At 41.8% G+C, this 24,137-nt stretch overlaps 1 long non-coding RNA gene across 1 annotated transcript in view; it reads right to left on the bottom strand.

Annotated features, from left to right (window-relative positions):
* LOC133081384 (uncharacterized) overlaps positions 1-24,137 on the bottom strand; it is a 90,707-nt gene that overhangs the window by 64,713 nt on the left and 1,857 nt on the right. The window contains exon 2 of the long non-coding RNA XR_009698801.1: positions 18,097-18,204. This is a non-coding gene — a long non-coding RNA (uncharacterized LOC133081384). The remainder of the gene's footprint in view (positions 1-18,096; positions 18,205-24,137) is intronic.

Below are 24,137 nucleotides of genomic sequence, written 5' to 3'. Positions count from 1 at the left end.
AGCATTAGAAATAAATATTCCCCATTGGGGACAACCTTATACCATCATGTGGTGGATGATCATCCTGGGAGTTAGGTAAAATGAAGTTGGAAAGATTTACAAAGCATGAATGTCCTTCAGGACGACAATTTATTTGTTAATGTGCTAATTCCAGCCAGTCCTATCCCTCATCCCCACCCAACAATAACAGCAATGCACAACCATTGCCTTTCCTTCCTTTATTGGCATAATTTTGCACATGCTGTTTGGATAATGTGGTTGGTGCAACAAATAAAGCCCATAAAAAAACAATATAGCAGATCGCTTGTGAGTGCAGAGCAACTTAATTGTTGTTTTCAGCAAACCCAGATTGACAAAGGGGATTATAATTTAAGTTGCGCTGATGGCATTTGTTCTAGACAAAAGCTAGTATTGACTTCAGTACTTATTATTCTCCCCTGCAGTTTAAATTACTTTCTTCCTAGGAGCAAAAGAGCAGCAAGAAAAAAAATTCTAACTTTATGTAAATGCAGTTCTCCAAATAGATCATGTTTTGCAGATTCTGGAACCGCTAAGAGAAATGTGGTTACACAAATCTAAGGAATCCTAGAATTTTAGAGATATGGCCATAAATATCACAAGGCAGTTTCCGTAGTCCGTGCTTCCTAGACTGGGGTGCCTGGGCCTTGATTATTCAGGGACACATCAGGGCTGTTCCGAGGAGACTACAAGATAAAGCCCCACAGAATGACATTGTTATAGGGCCTGACACAAGGTAGGCCATAGTTTATCAGTTTTGCTAGATGTTAGGTAATTTAAAACATTATTTTAATACTAAAGCATGAACCTCAATGTATGCAAATTCAAAAAAATCATCTGGAGATTGGGGATCCCAGAGATGGAATGCAGCATGTGAGGAAACAAGTTAACTATATTGTAAATGTGTAAAACAACCTATCAAGGGGTTTCGGGCTTGGGGGAAATTGGTGTTGACCCTAGTAACTTTGGAAGTAAGTGGAGTCTGTAAGACCAAAGGCAAAAGAAACTGAAAGCAAGCTTTGTGCTTGAGTTGATAAAGTTGTTTCCCACAGGGGTACAGATGAACAATTCAGATTTGCTACACCTGCATGCTAGAAATTGACAATTAAGTAAATGAATGACCAACAGTGGAGTCAGATTTCTCATTGTTGGCATGAGAGTTTACAGATAAGCAAAGGGAGAAGGCTAGAATGATCCATGTGTTAATGGATCCACACTGGAAACATGTATGTTTAGCTGAATAGAGGTATAGATGTGTCTGGCTACATATACAAATATTTATAGACATGCATATAAATACAAGATAATATACACACATGAATTTCCTTTCTCTGTCAGCTGAGAGGACCTAGAAGCAACGACACCAAGAATACCTAGACCTCAAACCTTGGTTTCTTATAGCATCCTCCAGTAAAAGGAACTAGGACTCCTTGGAGACATGGCTGATTCTAGGACTGGGGCAGGAAACACCAAAGATGAGTCTGAAGTATCTTATTGTGCCAGAAGGTTTTTTTAAAAAGTGATAAGAAAGAAAACCCCATAATGATAGACATATGTCAAAGGGACACAGAAGCCAACTAAAAGAGCTCTTAATGGCCAAAATTGGAACAATTTGAGCAAGAAAATAAAGTAGAATTGGATTACAACCAAAAGTAAAAATAAATATCCATAATGTGTATATAAATAAATGATTAAATAAATAAATAAACGGAGAAGAGACAAACTGGCTGTGCAGAAAAATTCCAAATAATTTCTGTACTCTGCCCTCCAAGAGGTGGAAGATAACTGTCCACTTCTTAAGTGTGGGTTGTGCCTAGTGACTTCCTTCCAAAGAGGAAAGTTTGGAACCAGGAGAAAAAGAGTTAACTCTACAGTGGAGAAAACTGACAGATACTACCTCAGCCAGGAGCTCAAGGTCAACATCAACAGTGATAGGTCACATTGGTAGTATGTTCTCTTGATGTGATGTACTGAGAGGTGCCCTTCATCTGGGGTCTTCCTGCCAAAAACCTGTAATCTAATCATGAGAAAAACATCCCAACTGAGGGACATTCTACAAAATACCTAACCACTAGTCCTCAAAACTGTCAAGTTCGTCAAAGACAAGGCAAGTCTGAGTAACTGTTACAGCCAAGGGGAGCCCAAGAAAATTTGACAGCAAAAGGAAAGGTGGTACCCAGGACAGGATCCTGGAACAGAAAAAGAATATTAGGCTAAAACTAAGGAAATCTGAGTAAACTATGGCTTTAGTTAATAAGAATGTGTCAATACTGGTTCATTAATTGTAACAAATGTAACTTACTAATGTAAGATGCTAATAATAGGGGAAATTGGGTACAGAGTGTATGGGAACTCTCTGTACTATTGTTGTGATTTTTCTATAAATGTAAAACTGTTCTGGGGGACTTCCCTGGTGGTCCAGTGGTTAAGAATCCACCTTCCAATGCAGTAGACACGGGTTCGATCCCTGGTCAGGCAACTGAGATCCCACATGCCACAGGGCAACTAAGCCCGTGCGCTCTGGAGCCAGCACACCACAACTAGAGAGAAGCCCATGCACTGCAACTAAGACCTGATGCAGCCAAATAAATAAATAAATATTTAAAAAAAAAAAAAAATAAGTAAAACTATTCTAAGATAAAAAAAGTATATTATAAAGAAAAGCTGGATAGGTCACGGGTGAAACGCCAAGTATGATGAATCTTTAAAGAAACAGGTTGAAGGCAGGCTAAGTAAGGACTAACCTAGAATGCTGAGTGTCCTTTGATCCTTCTCTGCTTTAGGGGACTTTGGTGGTGAGATTTATGGTTTATGGAACACTACCTTAAACTTTGGACTTTACCTAAGATAACTCCAAGGAAACTTCAAGGATTTACAATCTTCTGGTTGTTTAAGAAGTGGAACAAAGAAGACTGGGAGTTCTCCAATGATTAACCAACATATTTACATTATTCAGGTTTAAAAAAAATAACTTTATTTACAAAGAATTAAATCAACCACTTATCAGTAAGACTTACTAAAATATTTTGGTTTAATACATAAAGACAATAAGTAAAGCTGCTTTCTTTTAGCAATTCCTTTTTATTCCTTTGGAAGTTTATATTGTGATTTTAAATTCCTTTGGAAGTTTATAGTGACTATACATATTTATGCAAATAATCCCCCTGACTTCATTTCAGCAATTTCCCTCTTTTTGCCTTCTGCACTTTCCAAAGCTAATATCCCAGGTAATTCTTAAGGTTGAAAAATCTCATCTGTTTAGTTTATACTTGAGACTTGAAAGCCTTTTAAAATGTATTGCACTTATTTTTCATTACATCAGGCCCAGAGTACCCATTAAATTATAACTTGTATTTGAATCTTAAATAAATCATACTTCGTTATTAATCAAATGACTCATCAAACTAAGTACATGTTCTACTTTGTTGAATATCTTTGTAAACATTATATGTAAACTTTTGCCTCTTCCTCCCTTCCTTCCTCTCTCCCTTCCTCTCTCCCTTCCTTCCTCTCTCCCTCATTTCCTCTCTTCCTTCCTATCTTCCTTCCTTCCTTCCAAAATGCTCATTGAGCATCTACTCTACCCAGGATTTAAGAAAACAGTATAAAGAACACATGCTTGGTATCAAGGAGATCACAGTCTAGTAGAAACAAATGAATGGAATGGGCAGATCGTGAAACTTCATGATATGAATATCAGACTAGGGATGTGCAAAAGACATTTGTGATGGGAGCACAGAACATCTGTTACTCATATGGGGGAAGGAGAAGTCCTCTCTGTGCAATCCCCTCCCTCACCCAGCACTGGGCTATCACTTTCAGGAGATTGCTTCCTCTGTCCTAGGTAGTTCTGAAATCTGGTACTTTCAATCAATTGACAAATGCATCAGATATAATCGAATCAACCAAGCCTTTCTTATCATATCCCAACTTCCCTTTATAATATTCCCCAGAAGTAAAAAACAAGGTATTTGTGATTAAATCCTAGAAGGAGCAGTGAAATTCTTTCTGTCCCCTGGCCCTCTCCACATTAAATACATAAAACAGAAGAGAATTTAAAAAGTGATCAGGGCTTCCCTGGTGGCGCAGTGGTTGAGAATCTGCCTGCCAATGCAGGGGACACGGGTTCGAGCCCTGGTCTGGGAAGATCCCACATGCCACGGAGCAACTGGGCCCGTGAGCCACAACTACTGAGCCTGCGCATCTGGAGCTTGTGCTCCGCAACAAGAGAGGCCGCGACAGTGAGAGGACCGCGCACCGCTTTGAGGAGTGGCCCCCGCTCACCGCAACTAGAGAAAGCCCTTGCATAGAAACGAAGACCCAACACAGCCAAAAATAAATAAATAAATTAATTAATTAATTAAAAAAAAAAACACGTAAAAAGTGATCAAATTTAACAGCTTCATTATTATTGAAATATTTGCATGGAAAGCCAGATTTCTTTAAGGGTTTAGAAAGTTTGTAAAATAATGTTTAAAATATTTCTTTAAAACTTTCTTCTCTGATAACATTGTGGCCTTTTTAAGTTGTGAGTGATGAGGGATGCCTGCTTTTTACATCAACCCAAAGTGATAAATAGCTATCAAGCCATAATCTGATAGTGCTGGTCTCAATGAGTATCTTGGAAAAAGAATGTTCCCATTGTAATGCTGAACAGGGCAAAGTAGAAGCCTGTCAGAAGGGTCTTAGTGTCATGCTTTTGCTCCAAAATTGTGCTGAATATCAAGGATCGTGTCATATTACTGTGTAAGGCAGTGCTCACATCCCTACACAAAACCGTATTATGTAGGTGAGATGAGGACCACCAGCAAATATCAACACTGACATACCAGTTCCATCTTCCAACCATCAAAGTTAGCAGTAGACTTTCTAAAGTTTTTATTCAGGGAGTGCTTTATTAAAATTCTTACTTACTATTTAATTCAAGAAAGAGATATGTCTAAGTTTGTGAACAGTAGAGGAAAAAATTCAGGAAAGAATTAAACATGTAAATTATACATGTAAATTACATGTACATGTAAACTACACATGCCCCACTGTGTTTTATCGCACGTTTAAATCAGATCCTGCAGACACTTGGCTAACAATGAATCTTAATGGAAGGTGTTTATGAAACCACCAGATTGACATCTGAGCCCACTGCATCTGACAAGAAAGAAACTGTTACTTACACAATGTGCTTAGCGTATTACCTGGCTTGAATGAACTGTGGGTGTGAGTCTGCATGCAGTTTTGGTTTGTCAACAATAGTTTCAATAACTAAGGAAAGTCCTGAAGGCAGTTCTTTGGTTAAACAGCACCACTGGCAGATCAAGCCTCTCATCTAATCCAGATAAAGAGTGTTCTGTGGAAGAGCTACACCCCGCCCCACCCAGGGCGAGCCTGCCACGCAAGGCGCCCCGTGGAGGAATGAACTGACGGTGGTGCTTCCTACCTCAAGACGCTGTTACAGAGGAAAAAACAGAAGTTAGAGTTTCACAGAGACCAGAGGTCAGAAGGCACTTCCTCAATTACGGGGTTGACTTGATTCATCTTCCCCTGGAAACATCCAGGGTGGCAGTGGGCAGTAGGGCGAGGCAGGAACTTAAACAGGGGGAAGCGATGCAGAACCGATGACCAGTGAGTACCTGTTAGGGACTTCTGACCATTTGCACCCTTCAACTCAAACTCGTCCCTTCCCTTCCCTGCTGTTCCTCTTCACTTTCTTGGCAATAGCCATTACTCACCCTTTAAGATTCTAATCAGATAACGCATCTGCCAGGAAGTATCCCTTGTGTCAGGATAAATAGTCTTCCCCATCCCCAGCACCCTGTTCCCATCACAGCTTGTGCAGGTACCCCCCTTGGGTGGATGGGCACCCCCTGAATCTTCCTTATGACGTCATTCCCCATCGTGAGTCATTCTCCCAGTCACTGCTTGGACATTTGCCTAGCAAACAAACTTAAAGACAAGTGAGAATGGTGATAAAGGGGTGATGGGAAATTGTTGCTGAGGAGGACTTGCAAGGCTGAATGCAACCTATTCTGAAATCACCACTGTGGTCACCAATGTAGTCAGTCTAGGACTACAAGAGTCACAGAATGAAGACAGGGCTGTCTCTGTCTCTTGGAAGCAATAGAAAAATTATAACAAAATAAATCTCAGCAGGAAGAAGACTGGTGTGCCTGAAATGCGTACATGTGAGTGTGTGTATCTGTGACATATGTGTGGATGCATATCTATGCCTACAGCATATACATCGTTTAGTAAATATCAGCCACCCTAGACATGTTTCCTTTTGCTCTTAAGAGAAATGTTCTTGGCATGCCTCGACTGGCACTAATTCAAATGAGATAATCCCAACAAAATCCCCTACCTTGTCACTCCCAAACCCAGAAAATGTTCCAAGTTTTAAAGTAATTATTTCTGTCCTTTTCTCAAAGGTGGTTAGGCCAAATTACTAATTCCCAAACTAATCAAAAACAAGATCTTTGAGAAGTCTGTTACACATGATGTTGGCAATTTTAATAGATTCAGAAGGAGCCTACTCAAGAAAACATAAGGATGACTAATTTCTGCTCAAACATGATAAACTGCGTCACAGAGACTCAGCAAGATTGTTTGATGCCTCTAAAATTTTTTAAAGTTTAATACAAAGAGACCAACTTCAAGATAGATTTGCAAGAACGTGGCTTCTGATTAAAAAGAACATTACCTAGTCAAATTACTTGTGAAGTATTACTGTCAGATTTTCCCATACCATAGTTCAGAGGTCAGCAAACTTTTTCAAGCATGGGCCAGATAGTGAATATTTTCAGCTTTGCCGGTCTTACTCAATTCTGCCATTGTAGTGTGAAAGCAGACCTAGAAAACAGGTGCCACTAGCACTCAGATATTAATTATAACGGTAACTGCAGCTGGGTTTCCAGGGCCCTTACTCCTTCACATTTTCATAAGGTAGGTAGAATTGCTCCCCAGATAAGGAGACTGAGCAAACAGCTGATGATTGGCAGAACCTTAATTTGAAGGCGGTTCATTGGCTCCAGGGCCTTTACCATTAACCACTGGACTCTCCTGTCTCCATCCAGATGGCTGTTCTCCTTCTGCCACTGACTTGCTGTGTGAATTAGTCAAGGTTCTCTGGAGAAACAGAACCAAGAGGATATGTGTGTGTATCTATCTATATCTATATCTATCTATAACTATTTAAAAATTTTAAGAAATTGGTTCATGTAATTATGGACACTTGATAAGTCCAAAATCTGCAGGATAGGCTGGCAGGCTGGAGACCCAACGAAGAACTGCAATTCAAGTCCCAAGGCAGTGGGCTGGCAGAATTCCCTCTTGTTCCAGAGCTCGAGTTTTTGTTCTATGCAGGCCTTCAACTGACTAGATGAGGCCCACTCCCATTATGGAAATAATCTGTTTTACTCAAATTCACCAATTTAAATGTTCATCTCCACCAAAAAACACTTTCACAGAAACATCCAGAATAAGGTTGGACCAAATATCTGGGCGCCCCACAGCCCAGCCAGTCGACACATAAAATTCACCACTGCGCTGTGTTTCCCTACAAAAACCCATTCCAGTTCCTGCCTGGTTTCCCCCATCCTGACAGTCAAGTAATGTCAAGTGAGTTGATTTTGAAAACAACTTTTGAGATTCTAACATCAAAGGTGCTATATAATTACCCAGGGTTTCTATTTCCTTCTTCTCCACTCCTTACCCCCTTTTCCTTCCTTCATCTTCTCCTCCGCCCCCCCCCCCCGCCCTTCTCCTGGGAAAAGAAGGATGTTAGAGAGAGAGAGAGAAAAGTTTCAACAGCCATAGCTTTGCAATGTGATACTGCAGCACGCTGCAGCACTGTGATGCCAGAGGCAAATGAATCTAAAAGACAAATTCCAGTTTCAGTGAATACACTAAGTAATAAATCAGCACTCACCTATCTTAGAACTTTGATGTCTTTATATGCCCTTTTCTTCTTCTCAGATAGGTAATTTTCAAAACGGAACAGTTTGAAGAACTAAAGTTCAGCTCCCAATTTCCCATGAGTAAAGTTGAAAACCCATTCACATACGATTATTTATATCACAGCCTTATTGCAAAGGGCGACTACTGGATCTCAGGCAGCTACAGCCACTGCCTTCTGAATCCCTTCCTCAAGCAGAATATTTGCCTGTTCAGATACGGAGAAGAAGTGGCGTTCTATTCTCCACGAGGAAAGTCGCAGGCCTGGAATGACAAGTACAGGAAGAAGGCTACCTATTGGAGCATCTATGCTAAGTTCCCATGACCAGCCTACCCTAGTTATCATCATATTTCAGAACGAATGCTTCAGTTGAAAAGGCAAAAGATAATTCCTTAATATCAAATCAAACTAAAAGTACTAATTGCTAATTGCTACATGAGTAAGTTATGGTAAGTTGCTAAAAAACAAGGTTGACAACTTTCAAAAAAAAAAAAAAACCCTTTCAAAATGAATTTTTATTCAAAATCACCAAAACCCAGAAAGAAATTAAATGTCCGTCAATTGATGAGTGGGTAAACAAATGTGGTATATCCATATAACGGAATACTATTCAGCATTAAAAACAACATACTACTACATGGAACAACATGGATGAATATCAAAAGCATTATGCTAAGTGAAAGAAGCCAGACTCAAAATGTGACATACTGTATGATTCTACAAATATGATTTTCTGGAAAAGGCAACACTATAAGGACAGAAATTAGATCAGTGATTGCCAGGGGCCAGAAATGGCAGGATGGGGTTGACCACAAAGAGGCACGAGGGAACTTTGAGGGGGTGATAGAACTACTATATCTTGAAAGGTTAAGAAAATCCCTCATAAGGAAGAGAAAATACATTTACAATACTGTACTGTATTTACTGATATTTCTAGGCTACACGGTTCATCTCCAAGTTTTTTCAAGTTGTTGCAAATCTCCAAAAATTTTTCCAATATATTTATTGAAAAAAATTCACATATAAGTGGACCAGTGTTGTTCCAACCTGTATCATTCAAGGGTCAACTGTATACTCCTCACAATGGCTAAAACTTACCATGTCCACACTGTGTTAGGTGCTTTCCATATATTATTTCATTTATTATTAAAAACAGCCCTATGAGGAAGGTACTGTTAGCACTCCCATTTTTCAGATAAGGATAGAGACCTACACAAGTTATTGAACTTGCTGAAGGGCACTCAGCAATTTAGAGGGAAGAGTTGATATTCAGACCCATGCTAGTGCATTGCCAAAGCTGGAGTTCCCACCTGCTAAGCAAATACTCCTCCATCCTTGTAAAGCCAAGTCATGTCTTTCAGAAGTAACAGGCTTCTCTAAACATTGCCTTCCATCTTTCAAAAATATGCAGGATATATGATTAGAGCCATGGGATTCTGTGAAAGGGCTGTGGCATCATATAGGCTCAGATTCAAAGACTAGATCAGCAGCATTACGGTCATGTGAACTTGAATAAGTTGTTTGCCGTCCCCAACTCCATCAACTGTAAAATTGGAATAAAAATGCTTACCTTGTAGAATTATTTTAGAGATTGAATGTGATATATGTATGAAAGCAACTCAGTAAAAGGTACTTTTTCTCCAAAGAATAATTCCCCAAAAGCCTAATTATTTGGTACTCCTAGTCATTGTAAATTGACATGAAAAAGTAACCAAACATTATTTTTCAAACTTTTAAAGGTTTTAGAATGCCTGAAATCCTGGTGTACTTATAGTCGAAATTCAATCCAAGATTGGTTGAATTCGCAGATGCAGAACCTGCAGATACAGAGAGCTGATGGTACTACCGGGTTTTATATAAGAGACTTGAGCATCTGTGGACTTTGGTATCTGTGGGGGTCCTGGAACCAATCCCCCATGAATAGTAAGGGGTGACTGTATTGAGTTGTGTACTGGTTGTGAAGGAGGGAACAAAATTAGTATTGCCTTGTGAGTGACCACTGCTGTTTTCAAGATACACCTACTAGAACAAAACCATCAGGATTAATATTGGACAAATCTTCCCCCTGCCCATTCCCCCCTCCCAATCCTGCCCTTGCATAAAATCTTTTCATCCATACGAAATCTAGAGTCTTACTTGTTTCAGGTGCTACATCTCTTGAAAGACATAAATGAATTGGAAACCATCACAGATTCAAAGAAGGCTGGAGTTAGAGCTGATTTGCATCTCTTTAGTTTCATGTAATGCAGGCATCTCTTCCATAATATCTTGATTAACCATTGAACACAAGTCCTTACATCTGACTAGTGTTAGGAGCGTGCTCACCAGTTACAATGCAATCCCTTCCATTTTTAAACTTATGGAGCTTCCCTATAATTTAACCTCACTAGTCCTAGCTTTCATATGAACAAAGTCCCACTTCCACATTACCTCCTAACCCGTATAGATAAAAAGAGAATTCTGTTGCTCGCTCTCATCCTCTTTTCTGGGTGATACAGCTTCCAGCCTTTTAAACTGTTTCTTATCAACAGTGTCCAGACTCTTGGCTCTGCTAGAACGTCAGCTCTGCCCAGGATGCCATCACCCAAAGCTGCAATGAGTCTAAGATTGTACTGACTTTTTTTGGTAACACATCACCTTGTTGTTGGCTTAACCCTGAGCTTGTGATGATAGAAACTACATAAGGAAAAGATGAGGTCCCTGGCTCAGAAAAGTGGTGATGAGAACCAAGTACGCGTGGTGGGTTTGCCCAGGGCAGCGAATGCTGACCTTATTAGTACCCTGAAGGTCAATCATGCTGCCTGTGGCAGGACAAGCCTGTGAGGTTGTACAGTATATAAAATCCAGAAGGCCAGTGAGTTAATTCAGAATGAGCAATGACTGCTTCAGGATCCAGATATGCTCAGCTTCAGCACAATTTATTTCCCTTCTTTTACCCAAAGATACCATAAAATTTTCAGGCAACACCTCCATGAAGTCTGTAGATGCTCTAAAGACTGTGGAGTCTTCATCTATCAGCATGATAACCCACTGAATCCCCTTCCTGCTGCTTCATATTGAGATAACCAGCTTCCACGGTCATAATAGGTGTGTCCTTGTGTGTATAGATGCAACAAAAGCGATCCAGGTGGGGAATAAACTTATCAAGAGGACAGACTAAATATTTTCTTGACAAAGATTGACAGGGAAAAACCATTAAAGACTCTAAAATACAGTGTATGGCTCTTCCTAGATGCAAAGCTCCCTCCTACAGAACAAGTCTAAATTGGGATATCTGGCCTTTGGTCTCTCACTGTCAAGGCAAGAGCAAGAGAGAAAACTCTAAAATGGTTAAGAACAATGAAAGGAGGCTTGGAGGTGGCATGAAGGGGACCAGTAGAAATGGTAGAGTAGTTTGGAGTTTGGAGTGGATTGGATTAAGAGGGAAAGGACATGGTGGGGGTGGGGTGGGGTGGGGGGAATGACCTAAAGATGAACTTTGGAGAATGAACAGAATTTAGATTGGGGAGAGTGGTATGAAAGAACTTTATGGGTAGAACAATTAGAACTGATTAGAATAGAAAATATGGAAGGAAAAACTCATTGGTAGGGTAAACGCATTCCATCGATGATGACAGATTTAAGGGGACATGTCTAGGACGAACTTGTGTACTGAAACTTGGGCGAGACCAAGAGAGATTTTAAAAAAAAGCTTGCAGGGACTTCCCTGCTGGCGCAGTGGTTAAGAATCCACCTGCCAGGGGCTTCCCTGGTGGTGCAGTGGTTAAGAATTCGCCTGCCAATGCAGGGGACACGGGTTCGAGCCCTGGCCCAGGAAGATCCCACATGCCGCAGAGCAATTAAGCCCGTGCGCCACAACTACTGAGCCTGCGCTCTAGAGTCCGAGTGCCACAACTACTGGGCCCACGTGCTGCAACTACTGAAGCCTGCGTGCCTAGAGCCTGTGCTCTGCAACAAGAGAAGCCACTGCAATGAGAAGCCCGCGCACCACAACAAAGAGTAGCCCCTGCTCACCGCAACTAGAGAAAGCCCGCGAGCAGCAACGAAGACCCAACGCAGCCAAAAATAAAATAATTTTTAAAAAAATTTTTAAATAAATTAATTTAAAAAAAAAGCTTGCAGAAGTAGTGAAAGAATATGAACAGCTTCCCTGGGGCCCATAGGGGATGTAGGATCACCTTTTGGAGATAGAAAATGAGAGCATTTGGAGAAAGTAAAATAAAGTATTACTTTGCAAAGTAGTTGGAAACCTTATAGAACTTGATAACCTTGAAAGATACAGACTAAATGTATATACATTCAAAAGTGTGAATACAAACTCAGAGTTTATACACACATCATAGGTCATTAAGAGGAACTAGGGATGTGTCTGTATCCTGAACAGGGGGTTGGCATCACAAAGGGCAATAATGTCTTTTCTTAAAACACAATATCGGGCTTCCCTGGTGGCGCAGCGGTTGGGAGTCTGCCTGCCAATGCAGGGGACACGGGTTCGAGCCCTGGTCTGGGAAGATCCCACATGCCACGGGGCGACTGGGCCCGTGAGCCACAACTACTGAGCCTGCGCGTCTGGAGCCTGTGCTCCGCAACGGGAGAGGCCGCGACAGTGAGAGGCCCGCGCACCGCGATGAGGAGTGGCCCCCGCTCGCCGCAAATGGAGAAAGCCCTCGCACAGAAACGAAGACCCAACACAGCCAAAAATAAATGAATAAATAAATTTAAAAAAAAACAAACAAAACACAATATCTTGGGACGTCCCTGGTGGTCCAGTGGTTAAGACTCTGTGCTTCCAATGCAGCGGGTGTGGGTTCAATCCCTGGTTGGGGAACTAAAATCCCACATGCTGCAAGGCCAAAAATAAAACATCTTTTCTAAAGTAACATAGGTTACTCTCTAATGACATGACCCACTGTAGCCAGTCTTGAGTTAAATCTTAGACTGGGGATTCCATGACACACAGATGACATTTCTGAACAGAACCATCTTCTGATGGCCTAGACCCCAAAAGACAGTCCCTTGCTCCTTAAAAGATGTCCAGTTTCCTTTGAAGTAGTTTGTGTGTCAGGAAGAACTGACCTTATTTTCTCTATTGACTCTCTTGTACTTTCTGGTCTGTACATTTCTAGATATTCCTCCAGCCCTTGGAAATACTTAAATAATGTAATTTGGGATAAGTGTTGAGAAGATCATTCTGTTTTACTGTAACTTTGGTTAAAAATGAGAGTGCTATTAATACGCTGTTTTTAGAGACAATTTATTTTTGTATGTATTATATCACGTCAGAATATCTCAATTTTAGTCATTAGCTTGCTCTTTCTACACCACAGAGAGCCCGGGAGCTGTTGCTATGTATTACTAACAACAAATTTCAATGTCACTCCTGAGTTTCTATTCCACAGAAAAAAATAGATCCAACTTTTTTAAACACTTGTTTTATAAAATGAGGGGTTTTGGTGAAGAGGAGATAGGTGTCTCTTACCAACATTTTGTTTAAAAACATATTTAAATTCCATTAGAACCACAAAGCACAATTTTTATCATGATTCCTTTCTTCTAATAGAGAAACAGAAATAAACAACTTGGGGCCTTTGATATTGTGTTTAACTGGCAACACATTTAAATTTTTTACAAAAGCATAAACTGAAAAATTGCGTGTGTGTGACAGGGGAGGGCAGTGAAGCAGACATTGGCATGAAGAACTGTGCCTGGTCGCTGTGGCTTAGCGGAAAAGGAAATGTCCAAAAGGCTTTGAGGAGAAGCAAATTTGCCTTATACCTGGAGTAGCCAAAAGGAGATTTGGTGTAAAAAATTAAAGGACAAGGCACTGCCTACATTCGAGACCCTAATTTTGGCCAGGTGACTTAACTTGTTGTCTGCCCTGGGTGCAAAGTAAATTGTTTCTTTGCCTGGTGTTATGTCTCATTTCTGAATCTACAGGCTCAACACAATAGCATGGACAAGGTTAAGGCAATGAAGCTCAGCAGAAACCTCCAGCTTGGCCGCTTTTGGAGCTGTGAGGATATTGGAGCTAATGACTCAGAACCGTGTTGAACTCTCTCAGGGGTTCGTGTCTCCATGGCTTGCCCTGTGTTTGGCACAGATAATCAAGCATTGGCTGGAATAAACGTTATGATAATATGGCAGGGAAGTCTCACATCTATCCTAGTGAAGCCCTGACGGTGGGCTGGAGACAGAACACTCAGCTGGCAAGCGCTCTGATGTGGATTTTAACGGCTCTATAAATGATTAAGTTGGACGTATTCCAAAGTAGAAAAATCATAGATAAAATTTAAGATGTTTTTCTTTCCTCTTTTCCTTTCTCTCTCTTTTTCTTTTTTCTTTGTCTGTCTGTCTCTGTGGGTCTTCATCTCTTTTCTCTTTCTTTCTTTCTTTTTCTTTCTTTTCTCCCTTCCTTCCATTCTTCCTTCCTTCCTTCCTTCCATCCTTGTTGACCTTACCTTTCCTCCTTTTCTTTCTTTTTCTTTACTATTGAGGAAGCACCATGGGGATCATTCATAATATTGAACTTTAAACCTGGAAGGGACCTCAGCGATTATTTCCTCAAATCCTTCCATTTGTGGTATAGTCAAGAGACCTGGAATAAAAAGGCCTGGATTTTAGTCTAAGTTTTACCACCTATCAGGTGTATATCCTGGGTAAATACACAATCTTCTTGAAGCCCAGTTTTCTCATCTGTAAACTACAACTGCTAGCTGGGGACAAGATCTAACTCTCCTGCCTCTCAGCCCGGTGTTCCTTGTGTTAACTCCACGATCCTACTGGCTCCTTCCTATTTGCCAGCCAGGTGTCTTCCCCGCAGACCCCTAAACCATCTCCCTTGCATTGTCTGTGTTCCCTTCATACACATCCCTGTGATACCAGAGGATAGCAACTCATGCCAGAAAAGGCACTGGAGGAATTTAGTCTTCTAAGTTCACATCAGTAAATCTCCTGATCCTCCAACAGTATGAAATTAAACCACAACAGAATAGATACCCTTTCTCACATCCTGCTTCTGTCTCATGTCCCACCCTCCACATCAATCCTTATCCTTGCAAACTTGGCAACAAAGTCCATTCAAAAGGAAGACTTCTTTGACTCCCTAGATGATGGAGTTCTCCTGCACTGTGACCTTACAAAGCACTGTCCGTTCAGAGCACCTGTCACAATTTGTCATCAAAAGTGCATGGTCCTGTTTGGCTCTGTCATTGCCTACCCCTCTCCCCTCCATTATACTGTCCGATTCAGAAAGTCAGAAAGCATATCTGTTTGGCTGATTGCTGTTATCATCAGGGGCTTGCTTAGCGCCTAGTACAAGGTGTGTCCTCAAAAAAAAAAAAAAAAGCGTGCCAAATGAGTAAATGAATGCATTTAGCTTTCTGATGCATGCTCTAACAATGCCCATCAATTATTGAGAGTGCATGCCAGGTGCTATAGATTGATTGTTTGGGTCCCCCCAAAATTCATGTATTGAAACCCAACCCCAAGGTGATAGTACCAGGAGATGGGGGGGTCTTTGGGGATGATTAGGTCATGAAGGTGGAGCCCTCATGAATGGGATTAGTGCCTTTATAGAAGAGACCCCAGAGAGCTCCCTCACCCCTTCCACCATGTGAGGACACAGCAAAAAGACAGCCTTCTATGACCCAGGAAGTGAGCTCTCACCAGACTCTGAAACTGCCAGTGTCTTGATCTCAAACTTCCCAGATTCCAGAACGGTGAGAAATGTTTTCTGCTTATAAGTCACTGGTCTATGGTACTTTGTTACAGCAGCCTGAATGGACTGAGACACCAGGTTCTGAACTAGGCATTTTACATAACTTAGCTTACTTAATTTTCAAAACAACTTCCCGAGGAAGGTATCACTAATTATGTTTTACAGACAAGGAAATTGAAGCCAGTGAAAATGCGAAGAAGGGACATCCAACTCAGCTTCCACAGTCAGGAAAGCTTTTCCAAAGGTGACAGTGATGACACCTCACTTAATTCCTTCCAAGTCCTGCTAAAACCAAATTTAAGTGATGACCTTATTTGGTGACTTAGCATTTCAATAGGGAGAGAGAGAGAGATAGATAGATAGACCGAAAGATGAATTAATATCTCACAATATGATCACACAATTGATATTCATCAAGGCTCTATTAGCTATGGAAAATGTCAATAAATTTGAGAAACAACCATCTAGAATACATCTGGGCTAAGCTGGTTGAACATGGAAGGTATGAGGATTTTTTCTTTTGCTTCTCCCCCCTCCCCCAAGTATAGCCCCTTGGAAACCAAGGACTGTCCCCTTCTGGCTCTCTTAAGATACTGATTCCAATTTGTCAAGCACAGGTTTAGCTGAATTTCAGCCCCAAAGATGTGAATCTCTTTATTATCTCCTCTGTCATACAAGAGCATTGTAACGCCTGTTCTTTAATTGAATTACAAACAAAGCACCACTGTGCCCTGATAGGAAAAGTCACATTTATTTTCATTCTGGACACTTGCTCTGTGGGATCACGCCAGTGAATGCTGCTGTCATCCCCACTCAGACTTAGTCAGCTGAGTTGGAAGAGATTTTGTGTTTGTTTTATTTTATTTTTTTTTAAGAAAAGAGATTAGTGAATACATGTCTGTTTGAAAGCAAATTCCTTTTTGAGCAAAACACCAGCTTGGAGCCCTGGTAATGAGTCCTCTCTCTCGTCATCTGGTGAGCCCTGACCTACAGGTGAGAGTATTAGATAGTAAAAGGTTTATTTAAAGGAGAATCAGAGATAAAACTCTACAATTCCCTCATCTCACAAATGCACAGTTTTCTTTTCCTTTTATGCTCTTGTGTTACATCTTTTGGGAAGCTGTTTTCTCATTCAAACCACCCCTACTGGGCAGGCATGTCTGGAAGAGCTGCAGGTGTCCCCTGGCCAATGCTCACAAAGCCTACTTGTTAATCAGCCCTGTCACGTGTCTTTTGACCCCTTTCCTACCCTGTTCTCTCCACATCTTTCCCAGCCAACCACCACTGCTACTTCTAAAAGGGAAAAAACAGAACGGCCAGTCAAAAGAGCTATTATCATAAAGATTCCTTAACAAGGCCTGGGGCTTTCCAGTAAATTAGCTCAAGCTTTTGCTCTGCTCTCTCTTCTAGCTATGATGCCCCCCTTTCCCCATTCACTGGTCACTGCAAAGCTTGTTGAATCTGCTACGTTCTGCGGTCACTGGATATACTCCACCAAGTGTCCCGCCAGGAGCCTCTCGGCCACCATTATTATATGCCAGCACCAGTCAGGACTGTGCTGATCATCCCGACTCCACAAAGTGCAGCACTGGTGACACTGCATGCGACACTATCTGGGAGTTTTATACAGAGGATCTGGAAGACCAAATTAATCGTGTTTTTTTCCCTCCAATCTTCTATACTTGATTATTAACTGGTCTGCCTAGGCAAGTCCTCCCCCTACTACTTGACAGAGAGGCAAAATGAGAATGTTAATTCTGTGACATTATGACTTGGGAAGAGGTAATGTACTAATACGAGTCAGTGTTTGTAGAAGGTGCAGGGGTTGGCATAGATAGATACTGTGTCAATTATGTACTGTGGACCTGAAATTGAAGGAGGCTACACAGGTACCTGCAGGTCCTTCAGGGGAGGTTTATTTGCTCCCCCATGTCACCCCACCCCACCCCATGCAGAAATCAAGCAACATATGTCTCTGGACTGAGTGCATGCACTCAGAAACCTGAAAGGAGGAAGCAAGTTAAAGTCTTTTTTTTGGTTTCACCATGTGGTGTACCGCGGAGAGAAATAAGACCTCTCTCCAGCGTCCCTTGTGCTGTATTAAAATGGGATTTTACTCCTGCAAAGGGCCAAGGCTGTTTATTGGTAAAATGCTCTGTGTCCAAAAATTGTCTTGAAATCCTTTTGTGGTATATTTTCTATGAAAAGCTAAGGAAAAAAAAGAAGAAGAAGAAGGGAAAGAGAAAAGGCCACCTCACTTCAAGGGTGACTAAGCAAAGGAAACAGTTTTTCAACAGGTTTAGACAACTTTACAACAGATGGCAAATGACATGTTCTTTTTAGATAAATAGAAACCTTTTATTCTACCATTGAAAAAATCCTCAGGAAAACCTGATTTAGAGCACCGGCTTACCTTTGTAAGTGAAAACCTCTAAGATATGGTCCATGGAATGACATCCTTATGGCTGGGTTTTGGCAACTGATAACTAGGTCTCAGAGGTAAGGTTACGCAGAAGGCTTCCTGTCAAAGTCAACAATAACACAGAGGTCAGGACACTCGGAAGCCTACTGACCTAGTAAAACCGAAACCGAAGCTGCCTTGGGGAAGACAAGGGGGAAGCAACTGTTGAACCACAGTAAAGCATGTGATGTTTTCTCAACCCTGACCTGATTTATCAGGCAGCAATCAGCCTGGAGTTTCTGTGATGTTAGAGAATTATGGATCCATCTATCTGCTACAGGAGTCTAAACCCGATGGCCTTCTGAATGACTAAGGCTCATTGACCTAAAGATACGTGAGATTTCTCAGACCTGCTTCATCTTTCACACAGGGGCAGTTCTCTCACAGAGACATGGGTGATTTCTCTAATTGTGATAAAATATATGTAACATAAAATTTACCGTTTTAACTTTTTTTAAGTGTGCGGTTCCATGGCATTAAGGACATTCACATTGTTGTACAACCATCACCACCATCCATCTCCAGAACTTCATCTTCCCAAACTGAAACTGTATCCATTATACAATAATTCCCCACTCCCCCTTCCCAAAAGCCCTGGCAACCACGATTCTCCTTTCTGTCCCTATGACTTTGACTACTCTAGGTACCTAGGTGAAATCATACAGCAATTGTCCTCTTGGCTTACTTCATTCGGCATAATGCCCTCGAGGTTCATCCGTGTTGTAGCATGTGTCAGAATTTCCTTCCTTTTTAAGGCTGAATACTATTCCATCTTTCTCTTTTTATAAACAACTTTATTGAGGTATAATTTATATACGATAAAGTTCAACAATTTTTAGCGTGCTATTCAATAATTTTTAGTAAACTTGTCAAGTTGTTCAATCATCATCACAATCTGGTTTTAGAACATTTTCATCATCTCAATAAGATCCCCCCATGGCCATTTACAGTTCCTCCTCACTCCCCAACCCCTTTCCCACCTCCAGCCCTAGGCAACAACTGATCTACCTTCTGTCTCTGAAAAGTTGCCTTTTTTGGATATTTCTTTTTTTTTTCTTTTTTTCTTTTTGGCTGCATTGGGTCTTTGTTGCTGTGCGCAGGCTTTCTCTAGTTGCGGCGAGCAGGGGCCACTCCTCGTTGCGGTGCGCAGGCTTCTCATTGCGGTGGCTTCTCTTGTTGCAGAGCACGGGCTCTAGGTGTGCAGGCTTCAGTAGCTGTGACGTGTGGGCTCAGTAGTTGTGGTTCGCAGGCTCTAGAGCGCAGGCTCAGTAGTTGTGGCGCATGGGCTTGGTTGCTCCATGTGGGATCTGTGGCATGTGGGATCTTCCCAGACCAGGGCTCGAACCCGTGTCCCCTGCATTGGCAGGCGGATTCTTAACCACTGCACCACCAAGGAAGCCCCTGGATATTTCACAGAACTGGAATCATACATTAAGTTGTCTTTTGAGTCTGGCTTCTTTCACTTGGTACTTAGCATGATGTTTTTGAGGTCCATCTGTGTTGCCACATGTATCACTATTTCATTCTTTTTTATTACTGAATAGTATTATGTTATACAGATATATCACATATTGTTTATCCATTGACCAGTTGCTGGACATTTGGGTTGTTTCCCTCTTTAACTATTATGAATAATGTTGTATGAACATTGGTATGCAAGTTGTTGTGTGGACATATTTTCATTTCTCTTGGGTAGATATCTGGGGGTGGAATTACTGGGCCGTATGACAAGTTTACAGTTAACTTTTTAAGAAACTGTCAAACTGTCTTCCAAAGTGGCTGTGCCATCAGGAGGTTTGCTTGAGGGTAAGTAAACACATCTTTCAAATGGGTTTGTTTTTCCTTTGTGACCTTCCCAATGTAAAATGTTCTGCTGCTTTTCAACTCTGACCCCAGCTCAGTCAGAAAGCCAAGCAGTGGGCGTGATGAATTAATTCTTCAAATAGTTCTCATTTTCACATCCTTAACTCACAGCTGAGTTCACATTAAAATCAAACAACCTTGAAAGCTCAGAAGAAGTGTTATGAAATGTTCTATGAGACCTTGGGCAAGTCACATTGGTCATCTAGGGCCTCAGGGCCCCCATGTGTCAGTGAAGGATTCGACCAAGATGACTTCTAATGTCCATTAAGGGCATCTCTGGAACTGTCTGTGGACCCAGAACAATCCCTTGATGGGCTTCGAGATACTTAATTCACACTGCCTGGGTGTGGAGGTAAAGAGTTTCTCAACCATGCAAATACAAACTCAATTAAGGAACTGGGACTCTCCCCTAACCATGGACCTTAAAACTGGAGAAAGAGGGAGCTACAGATGAAAGAATGACCTTTTTCTTCCTCGGGCAGGTTGAATGAAGGGACACTCTGACTTTCTTATTCCAGTGAACTGTCTGGCATTACATTCATGGTGGGCATTAATTAACATGCCTCTGTAGGTCATGTTCTCTTAAGTTGATTTGTGAAAAATATTGATCATCTGTCTAGAAGCAGTAGTGTATATCACTCATTGGAACATTTTTATTTTAGGAACTATATTAGTTTCCTAGGGCTGCTCTAACAAAGTACAGTCGTCCCTAGGTATCCACGGGGGATTGGTTCCAGGAGTGCCCCGCATACCCAAATCCACAGATGCTCAAGTCCCTTATATAAAATGACATAGTTCAATGAATACAGTCAGCCTCCTGTGTCCTTGGGTTTCACATCCTTGGAGTCAACCAACTGTGGATCTAAAGCCTTAGAAACAGAGGGCTGGCTATACCAAAAACTGGGTGGCTCAAAACAACAGAAATTTATTGTCTCACAGTGCTGGAGGCTAGAGGTCCCAAATCAAGGTGTTGCAGGGGCCAAGCTCTCTTTGACAGCTTCAGGGAAGAATCCTTCCTTGTGTCTTTCAGCTCCTGGTGTGCACTGGCAATCCTTGGCCTTCCTTGGCTAGTAGATGCATCACTTTACCCACATGGCCTTTCTCTCATCACGTCTTTACACTGTCCTCCCTCTGTGTGCCTGTCTCTGGGTCAAAATTTCCCCCTTTTATAAGGACACCAGTCATATTGGGTTAGGACCCACCCTAATGACCTTATTTAGGCTTGGTTACATCTGTAAAGACCCTACTTCCAAATAAGGTCACATCTGACCTTATTGGGGGTACTGGGGGTTCAGACTTCAATATATCTTTTTTGAGGGGGGTGGTAGGGGAACACAAGTCAATCCATAACAGTAACATTTTGCAAAAAAATGAGGTTTGCAATAAGGTATCTGTCACTGAATGCACATCTAACTGTAATTATATTATAAAAGGGGAAAAAAGTGTTTTCCTTCTTCAACACCTGACATCTGAGTTCTGTGGCACTTGGGCACAAAGAAACATAACAATCCCGAACCCTCGGCTTTCAATCCCATGTGGGTTGAGATTCTGACATCTGCAGTTATTTAAATAATAGCTTTCAGTTTGGAGGGGGCAATCTATTCAGTGCTTGGGATAAAATACTGTAAATTATTTAACATGGCTTATCCTGGGTAGCACTGCCTGGGACTAAAGACAGGGAAGAACAGGATGTTGGGAATGGTTTAAAAAAAAAAGTTGGGACACAAGGATGTGATGCCATAACCACAGGACCAGGATTAACTGATCAGATTACTTGAGTTTCCACACCTTCGAGAAGGAAGAGAGAATTGAGGGTTGGCAACTTAAAGAGCTGATTATCACTTGGAAGGAAAAAGAAAGAGGACTGGGGCCGTGTATGCCTAGGAACCTTTACTGGCTGGCTGAGAATACCATCTTCTCGCAGGACAGAGGGAACCCAGAAGGGCTCCTCACAGCAAATTTTCAGAAGACCTTTTTCCTTCTCTCCTTACCCTGGCAATCCCCTCCATGATGGCTCTGGGACTCCAGATGCCACCAAGGCAGGCCCGGCACACACCCATGGCTTCCAGGAGTTTCATCCTCTCTCACCTGCCGTCACCCTCCTCCCCTTGCTAAATCTGCCTTTTCCCGACTTGCAACCCTATCAAGCCCGCCTTTCCCATCCCATCTGTGCTCCCATTTGATCTACTTCTTCCATGGGGTCTGCTGGAAACACCTGCTGATGTAAGCAAAGTAACTAAGAGTTTAAGCTGGTCTTGAACACACCCCACCTCATGCAATGAGCAGAAACCTGGAATTCCCTTGACAATGCTTCCTCCATCCTCTCCAAGAGACCTCTCTTCACACTGCTCCGGATTACACAAGGTCTGGAAGAGAGCTCCTCTGTTTCATGGCCTCCTAGATCACCATGTCTCTCTTCGCCTCATCTTTGCTCCTTCCTCACCTACCCCTCCAAGCTCTTTCATTTTTCCTCTGGCTCCAGACACCACTCTGGCAGGAGAACTTCATTCACCAGATGGCTCCATACACTTCAGACTCCAGACACCACAAACGAAATCCTCTGACTTCCTTATTTGTACTAATGACATCATCTTTCTACCAGTCTCTTGAAGCGGAAGTTCTGTTGGTTATCTTTGATTCCCTCCTCTCCCTCAGCAACAGCACTGACCTCAGAGTTCCTGTGCAGTTTAAGTGAGAGAAAGTACGTAAACCATTTAGCACACAGTGCCTGACACAGAGGAAGCACCCCGTCCTGTAAGCCATGATTAGTTAAGGTCTTACTGCTCCTAGTGAACAGGAAGCATCCGGTTCCCCTATCTCCCTCTTGATGTCTTTCAAAACCATCCCTCCAACATCCATCCTTTCCATTCCCCCTGCTATGTCCCTTACCAAGCCCTGACCTCCCATCTGGACCAGGGTTAGAAACTCTAAGCCAGTCTCCTTGTCTCCAATTTCTTCTCCCACTTCCCAATCCGCCTGAGATATAAGATCCAGATAGAGCAAATGAAAAACTAACTTGGAGAGCATCGTTCAGCTGATCAGAAATGTCAATCCTCTCCCGTTGGCTCACTTAGAAAGCAAGACTTTCCTGTCCAGTGCCCCACGCCATTTCCAGGCTTGTCTCCAATAATCATGCATCCAGCCAGACTGGATAAGAAATCTCTCAAAAAGTCTTCTGCCTCGCCCACGTCCATTCCTTTGCGGATACCACTCTCTCCGTCTGGAAAGTCCCCACTGTCCTCAAATTATAATCCTTCTCATCCTACAAAGCCCCTTCCTCCCTGAAACCACTTCTTGTGTTTTTGTCTTTTCCTCCTTTGAATCCTCACTGCTCCTAGCTTATCTTCCTCTCATAGAGCTTCTATTCTGTCTTTTTTTCATCTTTCTTTTCCCCCCTATATTCCCTCATCCTGTGCTTCATAAGGAGAAGGCACTCGATAAATGTTTGTTGACTAAAATTGAACACCTCTCTATCACTTGAGGTCTCTTCTCCAGCTAGGGAGATACAGGCTTGGATTACTTTGGTCCAATCTTCATGCTAACTCCTCAAGTACCCCAGCTAGCATTATTTTCTCTGTATAATTTAATCCTACCTTTTTGCCTTTTTAATTCCTAATTACTTTACCCTATTTACCTCAAAGCACCACCTGCCCCAGACTTTGTCTTAATTTCCCCAAATTTAACTGCTCTCTTGTACAGAATGGTGCTCCAGGACCAAAACCCTGAAGGGAATCACTCGTCTTCGAGGTCTGATCTGTATCGGGGAAGCCAAGCCCTGCAGTTAAAAATGTCGTGAAAATGAACTGATAAGTGGGTAGATGCAGAATGCTGTGTATACACAAATTGCACTGCATTGCAGGGTGAATTTTGGAAGTTCAAGCAAGAATTGTTTATTAAAATGCATGCGCTTACTGTAGCTTCACCGAGGAGATAACATACTTAACAGTCACTGGTGGAGCACTGCATAAGAGAACAGGTATTTTGTGTGGATCTAAGCAACCCTTTTGAAGTACTTTTTTATTCTTTTCATTAGGCAAGATGAAGCCAGTTTTAAGGCCATGTCGCTGGCATTAAAAGATGCACTTTATATGTCAGCAACTACAGTATAATGCATTTATTTTGTGTGAGCG

The sequence above is a fragment of the Eubalaena glacialis genome, chromosome 20, assembly GCF_028564815.1.
Source record: "Eubalaena glacialis isolate mEubGla1 chromosome 20, mEubGla1.1.hap2.+ XY, whole genome shotgun sequence".
NCBI lineage: Eukaryota > Metazoa > Chordata > Mammalia > Artiodactyla > Balaenidae > Eubalaena > Eubalaena glacialis.
This window is presented reverse-complemented; position numbering and strand designations above follow the sequence as displayed.